The sequence below is a fragment of the Callospermophilus lateralis genome, unplaced genomic scaffold (assembly GCF_048772815.1).
Source record: "Callospermophilus lateralis isolate mCalLat2 unplaced genomic scaffold, mCalLat2.hap1 Scaffold_143, whole genome shotgun sequence".
Classification (NCBI taxonomy): domain Eukaryota; kingdom Metazoa; phylum Chordata; class Mammalia; order Rodentia; family Sciuridae; genus Callospermophilus; species Callospermophilus lateralis.
Window position 1 is genome coordinate 2,922,707 of NW_027512573.1, and position 10,765 is coordinate 2,933,471.

General features: G+C 36.4%; 1 pseudogene; it reads left to right on the forward strand.

Annotated features, from left to right (window-relative positions):
• Positions 1–2,467: 2,467 nt before the first annotated feature.
• LOC143389871 (complement component 1 Q subcomponent-binding protein, mitochondrial pseudogene) lies at positions 2,468–10,431 on the forward strand (annotated as a pseudogene).
• Positions 10,432–10,765: the final 334 nt, after the last annotated feature.

The following is a 10,765-nucleotide window of genomic DNA, read 5'->3' on the forward strand; positions in this document are numbered from 1 at the left end:
ATTTCAAAAATATAGAGTGTTTCACCAATGAATGAGATGAGAGCTTGAAATCTTAAAAAGAGCATAATTATCTTGTTAAGAGCTCTTTGAATCCAAGAGCTCAAAGGCACCTTAGAAATCAGTCTTTTGGTTGTACTTTGAAATGCCTAATCACTTTTCCTCCACCTAGGTACATTTTTATTTGATGATTCAACCCAATCTTAGTTTATATTTCATTAAAAAAAATACCATTTCATCAACTGTGTTACAAGTTAATGTTAAAGATCAGTTTACTGTAAGATTCAAATATGTCTCTCTTTATAGATATGATCACATCAGAACTTTCTTGTGTTCTATGGTGAAACATGTTCCAAATTAATAATTTGATGTAGCTAAAGATAAAAATATTGAAAATGGAAATTTTAAAATTCTATGGATGGAATAGGTTGCTAATAGATGATACAGTAGATAATTCCTTAGCATCACCGGGATGAATCAATTTTTCATTTATTATGAACATTTTTCCTTCAAGGGATGTATGCCTAATCATTTCTGAATGAATCACAGCTAAACAGAAATATGGGGAACTGGAAGCAAAATTTTGGTCTTCAGTAGATCAGAGACCTGTCTCGTTAACATATTTTTCATAGATATTTTGCTGAAGTATATAAATAGATGCAATTAAGTGCTGCCATTTTTGAATTATCATAAATTTTGTCTTTCTTTCATATAAGTATAGTTGCAGTTTATTTTGGGGGAGGGAGGTTAAATCAGCCTTTATTAGAATGTTGTAGCAGTTGTGTTTGGAGAAGGCAGTCCTACAGAATAAGGATTTTAAATTAAAGTCCCTAAATGCATAAGTAGGAAAATGGGCTGGAGAAGAACTAGGAATAGCGGTGCCCAGTCTTCTTGTAGGCACACAGATGTGCATGTATGTGGGATTCCCTCACATGGACACAGGGGTGGCTCAGTGTGTGGTAGACGCAGAATGGCTTATACCTTTCCTCACAGAACCAATTTTTAAGGAGAAGGGCAAGAAATAAAAATAAAATAAAACTAAAAGCAGACCTGATCCTTTTAAAAAACATTCTGTAGATTATAAAGGGGAATAGTGAGAGAAAAGAAGTCTGAAAGCAGACCCTGACAGCAACCCCCAGCTTTAAGGAAAGGCTCTAACTGAACCCAAGTGGAAATCCTTAAGTCTGGGGGAAAGCAGCTCGCCATACATCAGGACACACTTGTGCTCGCTCACTGACAGGTGCACATGCCAGGGTGGCTTGAGATTGTGTCCATCAAAAATATAGGAAAAGAAAAGGAAAAAAATTAATAAAATAAACCACAACAACAATAACAACAAAAACCCCACAGCAGCCCTCCCTCCCAACTTCCTGCTCAGGTTCCTGGATGCGGCTGCCAGTTGATTCTCTCCTCCCTGATTTGAGGGCAAGCGCACCACTTCGGGAATCCCTGGGTCTCTGACTGGGTCTGACTGCATTTGTTCTTCTGCTACGTGTGAGAAGTCCGGGGGTCTGGAGCAGCAATGGAGGTTTTCAGCTGAAGCAAGAGCCATGTTGGCTGTCTCTGTATCCATCAGTTATCTGGGTTGGGCCAGCCATCTCTGCTGGGGGACTGCACACCATCAGTGAACCATATTCCAGGGTATGGGCCTGGTGGGACTACACTATGCACGACAGGGACCCCTGGACCTGCGCGGTTTACTTTAAATTCCTATCATCATGAGTTGATTAGGAAAGCGCGCGCACGTGCACACACACACACACACACACACACACACACACATACACACTTCAACCTATAGGTTGCCATCAGGGGAGGCAGTGGAAGACTGGGAACCAAAGATGTGGAAAAGCAAAAAAGAAAATGAAATGCCTCGCTTGACTTCAGAAGCCCTGGGAGCCAGCCTCACCTGAGTGTGTCACAGTGTCCAAGATGAACCCACTGTGTGTGCCTTCTGGGGGTGGAGGGAGGGGGTCAGAAGCACAGCCAGCCCCCGAGGTCCACTTTTCTGCTGGTGTCGGGTAAACAAAAGGCAAAGAAAGAAAGGAAGAAAGCCCACGGAAAGGTCCCTCAGTTATGATCCTTGTCCACCATGAAACAGCACCCCTCTCCCCAGCTGCGATGAGGCTCTGTACCAAGGACTGAGATCTTGCTTCAGTAGCAGCATGGCCATCACTTGCTTGCAGAGGGCAGTGTAGTGTGTCCTTTTAGACTTCATGTCACTGTGTGAGGTTCGCATATCCACTGGCCCATCGCTCACCAGTCTATCACCTCTGCCTATTGTGGTGGCCTCTGCTGCCCTCAGCAATCCTTGGGATGGACCTGCTCCTGGCTCAGGTGTCACTCTTGTATCTCCATCAGAGTTTAAGTCTGAAGCTGAGGATCATCTCTCCAGTTAACATTTTCTTACTCTCCACATCATCCTCTCTAGGGTCCGGTTCAAGGGCTCATTTCTGATTTAGTGTTCGGCATGCTTCCTCAGTCATTCTTAATGGGGCCGCGGATCCTCTGGGCAATGAACGAGTTTCCGGAGCTGCTGGGCCAGGCGGAGGGGCCAGCGGCGCCAGGCCACGAGTATTCGCTATGCCAGTGGGGCTGCCTGGGGCCCGCAGCGTTGCTCCACAGGTCTGCCCACTTGCCTGCGTCACCCGCCCACGCCGCTGGCCAGATCAGCAGTTTATTTTTTGAATAGTGGATATTATTTGATTGCTGAGACAGACTTATAGCCTGATCCAAAAGAATCCTTTAATATTATAGTAAGAAAATAATCCTTTAATATTATAGTAAGAAAAAATCTGTGACTTTTAAAAAATTTAGTGTTTATATGCTAAATATGAACTGATACCCTTATGGACTGGGAACAAAATTTGCAATTAATTGTTATTATTGTTTATATGAATTATACAACATGATATTTGTTGGTAGATAATGTTATTATATCAGTTAATCTTTTGGAAAGTAATTATGTATTTGATGCTGATCTCTTAGCAAGTATCCTGACTGCTGTTTTTTTTTTTCTTTTCTTGTTTCCTAATGCAATTCCTGGCATGCAGCAGCTACTGAATGAATGTTGAATGTATGAGTGAATTTAGAGAGGCTAGATTTTAAGTCTGTAGCAGTGTTTATACCTATTCATTTAATAGTGTTGAGTTTCTTCATCATATATATCTACATATCTATATATCTATATCTATATCTATCTATATCTATCTATCTATATATATCTATCTATCTATATATATATATCTATATATATATATCTATATATATCTATATATATATATATATATCACAATCTTACTGAAGAGTAATAATTTAGGGTATCTATCCTATTAAAGAATGGATACAAAATTTAGATTCTATTCATTGTTGATGATAAATATTCAGATGCAAGCACAGACTGGAAGTAGTTTCATTAGAAATAGTTTGGCAGTCACAAAAATACTTAGTTATGGTGCAACAAATTGTAATTTTATAAAGAAAATAATGTTATAATCTGCTGGAAGGTTGCAATTACTCTTAAAATTAGGAGTTATTTGAGTTATTTTCACATCTTTTTTTCAAAACAAAACTATTTGAGACAAATTTATATCTTGAAGCTAGTAAACTTGCACTTAAAGGATAGTGTGTTTGATGTGAGGAATTTGATAAAAAGAATGGCTGACTAGGAGAAAAAGAAACCTGACTAGGGTTTAGAAGAAATATATTTAAAATTAGTACTCAAAAAATCATCCACATTTACTTATGTTTGAAGTTTTTATACTTAAAGTGCTTCAATGCAGTTAAATTATAAGATTAGCAGATATTAGATTTACATGAAATGAATTTTCTAATAAAAATGTTTAAATAAAATGGTTTTCCACATTACTTGGTTAGCAATAGACAAAAAGTCATAGCTGTGAATATGTGTAAGCAATGTACTTTAAAGGAAAAATTATGTTGAAATATTAATTTATATTTTTGTTTATTCTCTAATTATATATATATATATATATATATATATATATATATATATATATATATATATATAATTTCTTTTGAATCATTTGTTGGAATGTGGAATCAGTCAAAGAGAGCTTGTTGAAGAAACTTTAAATATAAGAGTGTAGGATTTGATTGTTTTTTAGAGAGTAATAAGTCATTGCATAGTTTTGAGCAAGGGAATGATTTACAATCAATCATTTTATAGTCAAAGCTATAAATATGATCATAATATGTAAAGCTATGCCATAATGTTTATGAAATTTGTAATCATAACCAAATCCAAGTAACTTTTAGTAGAGACTAGAAGTATGGTAGAGGCAGTGAAAAGGAGGTGAAGGGTAAAAACATTCTAGAGAGATGTAGTACTTAAAAGTTGAAGCCACCTGCAGTGGTTTACTCCTGTAATTCCAGTGGCTTTGGAGGCTGAGGTAGGAGGGTTGCAGGTTCAAAGCCAGCCTCAGCAACTTATTGAGGCCCTAAGCACCTCAGTGAGACTCTGTCTCTAAACAAAATACAAAAAAAAAAAAAATGGCCTGGGGATCTGGCTCAGTGGTTAAGTGCCCCCGAGTTCAATCTGCAATTAAAAAAAAAAAAGTTGATTAGACATGAGAGATGGGGAAGAAGCAGTGGTCAAAGATGACAAGTATTTTGATGATAACAATTTTCTTTTAGAATCCAAAATATTTGGGCTGGAGTTGCAGCTCAGTGGTGAAATGCTTGCTTCACAGCATGAGAGGCTGGGTTTGATGCTCAGCAACACATAAAAATAAATAAATAAATAAAGTATTATGTCCATTTACAACTAAAATTATTTTTAGAAAATCCAAAATATTCTATGTATGTCTCTCTTGAATGTATGACATCAGATACATTTGAGATTTTTAAAATTTCTTTTGACTAACCAAGCTTCCAGAATGGCCATTAAGAAATATGTAGTGAAATGCATTCCCCTGAACAGTATCTTGAGTCTATGAAAAGACTGGATTTTGAAGATTTAAAAATGATTATAACTTCAAGAAATAGCTCATGGAGATGAGTGCAGTAGACTTTGGAATAACATCTTCCAACTAGCTGGGCAGACTTTCAACACCTCAACTCCCTGCTATTCTCGCTTACTGGTTGACTCTTGACTTCCTTTGTCTGCTTCTTATCTCCAATCTGAGAGTCAGAAATTATAATTTAGGTGTGCACCAATTGTTTATAAAGGTCTATATTGAAGGAAGAAATAAATGCTTCTATCTCAGACAAATTAAGGTTATACTTAATTATTTCACAATTAATAGGATGCTTTTTCAAAACACATACTCATACAACCCAAAATTCTCCAATTATCTTTTATTTAAAATTTCCACTTAAATCAAGAATTTGAATGTTTGATAAATATGGTAATATCTCATCAAATGATATGGTCTGTATAAATGATGTCATTTCTACCTAATAAACCAGAGCCCATGGTATTTCTTAAAAAAAAATCTTACTCTCAAAGAAATAAACTCCCCAGTGATTTATAATTTGCATCTCTCTTCCACCCCATACACCAGTCTGGCTTCCAGGAAAACATTAACAATTTTATTAAGAAATTTTAATTGTTTTAATGCATGACACAAAAAATAATTTGCCCAACTGATTCCTTACTTAGAATTAATGCACTATGGACAAAGACTTATGAGTTTTTAAAGAACAGTTTTCATTATTCACATTAACACAATTTACTGTGCCTAGAATATGAAATTACTTGTGATCTAGAAGTTAGCACTGTAGTAATCTTCATTAAAATAGTTTCTAAGGAGTGTAGTAAAATGGTCTGGAAGGCATTTTAGGAGAAAAATCCAATACCATTTCTAGGATTAAAAACTGCATTTATAAAATTGAAGTATGATCATTGTTTGTGGATAGATGAGTGGACTATAAGTGATAGTATGGATTTTTGTATTTCCTAACAAAAAGCTTAAGGCCAGCAATATATGTTTCTTTCTGGAGAGAATAGTACAGAAGGATAATTTCACATTTATAACAGAGTTTTTAAGAAAAAAATACCCTTTAATGTAATGTAATGTAATGTACCTTTAATTGTAAGACAGATATAAAAAAGGAGAAAAATGACAACTTGGAATCTTTGCTTCCGGAAGCCCCATATGTGAGATGAACTTGACAGAACTATCCTAAGTGGAATTCCCAAACTTATGAGGTTGAGAGCCTGTCTTCCATTTTTTATATTATTCATCCTTGTTTTAAACAATACTGGCAGTTGTATTAAAAGCATATGATTGATTTGATACTGAAATTTTTATATTCATTGATATAATTAGAGATGCTGCTAAGTTTGAAGGCTGTGATTTCTGATATTTATTGTGAGCTTTGAATACATAAATTCAGTGGGACTCTTAGAGCTGCAAATTATGTTTATTAAAACATGGAATGCAATGGTTATTATGTTGTAAGACTTACTTTTTTGTTTATGTGGATGTATGTTTACTTTAAGAGAGAAATAAACATTCCCTTAAGACCTGGTCATGAATTATTGACTTTGTGAAGTTGAATATAACTGGGAAATTCAGAAAAGGACAGGATTTTCTTTATCTTTTTAAAAGTACTTTATTAATGCTTTTCCTTTTCCCAAATGGATTTTTCCCAGTGATTTCTAATTGGTTTTGGGTGTATGAAATCTGCCTTTATAATAAACATTAAAATTGGATAACTTGAATGTTTGAATATTTAAATAACTGAAATTTTAGGCAGGTGAAACCAAATTTGTTTATAATATGACTTTCAATTTAGACACACCATGGCACAATAGTGACATTTCAGAATTGGTAAGCTACAGATAATGAGAGTAAAATGGCACAATGATTAACATATCATCTGGAAGCAGAACTCCTTTAGAAAAAGTTGGCTTGGGTGTTGGAGGGATTTAAATGCCTGTTCCAGTTTCTTCATTCTGGGATTGAAGAAGGCAAGCTATTGCTGTTAGGTATAGTCACACTTCTCAATGGGCAGGCATGCTGTTAGCAGTAGGGTGGAGGATTGTGGTAGAGGGTTTATGTGCAGCCAGAGGATTGTAACCATTTCCTCTGTGCATTGTGAGAGGGTCTGTTGACAACAATGGAAGCACATGCTTTCTCTCAACCTACATCATATCACCATCTTCCCACACAGAGGCATCTCTAATTTCAATGAATGTCGAAAAACTTCAGTATCAAATCAGCCATATGTTTTAAATACAACAGATACAACACTCAATATTTTTAAAACACAACACTGTCGCTTGTACACTTCCTTATTTTATGTGGCTTCTTAAGGACAAGAAAAGCTTTGAGATTTGTTTTTTTTGTTTGTTTTTTTGATTGCATAGTCAATATAGAATAAGTATTCAGCAATTCATTTTTTCTTATTTGCTTATTTCTACTTAAGGAAATAGAGTGAATTCTTACATATCTTTTTAAAAAATTTTAATGTTTTATTTCTATTTCCCTTCCTACCATCCATCTATCCACTTATTCATCCATCCACTTACCAATCTGTCCATTTGCTTGTCTACATATCTTGTTTACACCAGAATAGTCCAAGAAATATTAATAGTGAAAAAATAATAGATAAATCAGTCTTTCTAAATAGAAGAATTATTTGGGGGCTGGGACTGTGACTCACTGGTAGAGCACTCATCTAGCATGTGTGAGGCTCTGGGTTCAATCCTCAGCATCACATAAAAATAAATAAACAAAATAAAGGTATTGTGTCCAACTACTTTTAAAAAAAGAATTAATTGGTCAACATTGTGAGACTCTATATAGTTTTAGTAGAATCTGGATTTTATAAGATGAAGGGAAACTAAACTCTTGAAATATGGTAAGTAGAGGGAACAAACATTAATTTGAAAGTTTTTCAAGGGCAGGATTGAGATATTCAGTGCATATAACTTTCATCCTATTATAATTATCTAAGGAATGTCATTTATCATTCCATTCATCTAGCCCAATTCTTTCATCTGTATCATAGTGCTATTTATGTGATTGTGATGGTTGGCATTGGAATGTGGAATCTGTTCTTTTAAATGCTGATACCAATAATTTAAAATTCTCCCTATATTTAATCTGAGTTCTATTTTAGGACATTCAATCTCCTCACTCAATATGCATCAATAGAAATTTTTAGCATTGGCATTGTTTTTATGGAAATGGAGTACTAAAAGTGGATAACTTCAATGATTTTTTTTATTTTTAAAATATATATTTAATTTTTATTGTTTGAGGCAGGGTCTTGCTGTGTTGCTTAGCTGATCTTGAATTCCTGGATTCAAGCAATCCTGCCTCAGCCTCCCAAGTAGCTGGGATTACGGGCATGTTCTGTGCGCAGCCTAAAATATATGTTCATTTTTAAATAAGATATGGTAATTGTACATATATATGTGATACGGTGTGTGTGTGTGTGTGTGTGTGTGTGTCTCTGTGTGTGTAATGATTATATTTGGGTAACTGACATATCTACCACCTCAGACACTTATCATTTCTTTGTGTTAGGAACATTCAAAATCTTCTCTCTATTAGCTACTTCAAAACACTCAGTTTATTCTGTCAACCATAGTTACCCTATTTAATTGTACTGAATAACTATTAATAATCCTCTACTCTATCCCCCTCCCTGACACACAAAGCAGGTGTGTTTATACTGAATTAATTAAACTAAAAAAATCACTTGCCTCTAACAGAATCTCTCAGACATCCTCCTTGTATTTATAAATTAAGTGTTGAAACAGGAATTGCTTTTTATAGTTTCTACTATCTGCTATTTTTAATTTTTATGTTTTGTGCATTGGGAACAATGTGGGTTCTGGGTTCAGAAGTGGGTTCAAAATCAGACTCATAGTGAGGCCTTAAACTCTCTAAGCTTCAGTTCCCTGTCTTTAGAATGGGGTTGTCATGAGGATTAAGTAGCATACTACAACGTGCCTGGCACAATGCCTGGTACATAGCAGGTGCTGGGTAAATGATCTTATTCTTATATTAAAATAAACATGAGCTATTAATTAGTGTGATTCAATTTTAAATTTGACAGACATATAAGAAGTATGTGCAATAGCTACTCTGGAAAATCATCGTATAGCATAATCCTACCACCTTGATCTTTGGTGGACTCTGGTATAGTTACATCAGAAAAGAAAGCTTTGGGAAGATAGCAGCTATTTTATAAAATATCACCTATGATACAGGTTTCCATTAATGAAATCATTTCACACAGATAGATATCTAATTATATTTATGTCATTAAAAATACAAATAACCATCTAAAAGTTTGTCTCTCTGGAATCCTTTTAGGCAAACACCACATCAAGGAGATACGTTCTTTTTTTTTTTTTTTTTTTTTTTTTTAAAGAGAGAGTGAGAGAGGAGAGAGAGAGAGAGTTTTTTTAAATATTTATTTTTTAGCTTTTGGTGGATACAACATCTCCGTTTGTATGTGGTGCTGAGGATCAAACCTGGGCCAGAGGAGCGCGCTACCGCTTGAGCCACATCCCCAGCCCGAGATACGTTCTTTTATAGCATCTTAAGCAGCAAGTAATTTATGCCTTCTTGAAAGAGGTTCAGGCCTTGGCTCGGGTTGTCCTTTGCGCTCCCACACTTGCGCCACCAATTTCGGGACGCTTCCTCTGCTGCGCTGCCTTCCCAGAGCCCCCAGCACCGCCATAGCCTGCCTCTGCGCTGTCACGCCCGCCCCTTGCCTCTGTCAACTGCTGCAGTGGGCACCCGGGGCCAAGCATTGGGCCCTAAAGACTGCTCTGTGTGTGAGCCAGGTGGGAGCAGCAGCCAGGCCTCTTGCAGCCTTCTGGGCCCTGCGGCTCTGGCTGCCGCACGCGGGGCATGGAAGGAGATAAAGCTTTTGTCGAATTCCTGACGAATGAAATTAAGGAAGAAAAGAAAATCCAGAAGTATAAGTCCCTTCCCAAGATGTCTGGAGTGAACGGGACAGAAGCTAAATTAGTGCAGAAAATTGCTGGGGGAAAGATTACTTTCAACATTAACAATAGCATCCAACCAACATTTGATGGTGAGGAAGAGGCCTCAGAAGGGCAGAAGGTTGAAGAACAGGAGCCTGAACTGATCCACTCCCAGTTGTGTGGTTGAAGTTACGAAGAGCGATAGCCAGAAAGCTCTTGGACTAGACTGTCAGTATCCAGAGGATGAGATTGGACAAGAAGAGGAAGCCGAGAATGACATTTTCTCTATTAAGGAAGTTAGCTTTCAAACCACTGGCGAGTCTGAATGGAAAGACTAATTACACTGAACACAGATTCCTTAGACTGGGCCTTGTATGACCACCTAATGGATTTCCTTGCAGACCGAGGGGTGGACAACACTTTTGCAGATGAGGTGGTGGAACTCAGCACATCCCTGGAGCACCAGGAGTACATTATTTTTTCTTGAAGACCTCAAAAGTTTTGTCAAGAGCCACTAGAGCAATCAGAGACAATTGAAGGCCTTAATACTATGGTGAGCTTTGACCAGTGAACAAAAACTACCCTGACACCAGACTGTGTGCTTTGAATTGGATGTAATCCTAACATCAGGGGGGTGGGGCGGAATAAGCACATTTAAATTATTGCTATCATGCTCTCATTTACTGTTCATTTGATAGTTTTCCTGTACAAACCTATTATTTCTAGATTTTTGTATAACATAATGATGGGCAATAAAATTCTTTTATCTCCAAAAAAAGAGGTTCATATGATATTTGTAATTTCTTCATATAAAGATACCTGATAACATTTTACACTTTAGTTGGAGGACAG